Genomic DNA, 323 nt, shown 5'->3' on the forward strand with positions numbered 1-323 from the left:
AGCGACTGGTGACGAATAAAGTTTTTCGACCTACCACAGTCCACTAGGGCTCGAGTAACAAATCATCTGTCACTTTTGACTCTAAGGTGATGAGGGATACCTCATCGCCAGGTGCAGAGACACATAATGTTGTGTGCCTGGAGCAACTTTAGTCAAGAGATTTGCAAATTCTCTTGAGGTTGCTGGATCAGTAGGGCGTTGCGCCCCTACTGACCCCGTCCATTTTTTGGCGGTCCGCCTCGCTGATGCTATTTCGCAACAACGTCGGATCCGCGACCGTTGCCCTTTTTGGCATACGGTCCAAAATTACGTTCAGTACCTTT

This window comes from Bremia lactucae, linkage group LG13 (assembly GCF_004359215.1).
Source record: "Bremia lactucae strain SF5 linkage group LG13, whole genome shotgun sequence".
NCBI lineage: Eukaryota > Oomycota > Peronosporomycetes > Peronosporales > Peronosporaceae > Bremia > Bremia lactucae.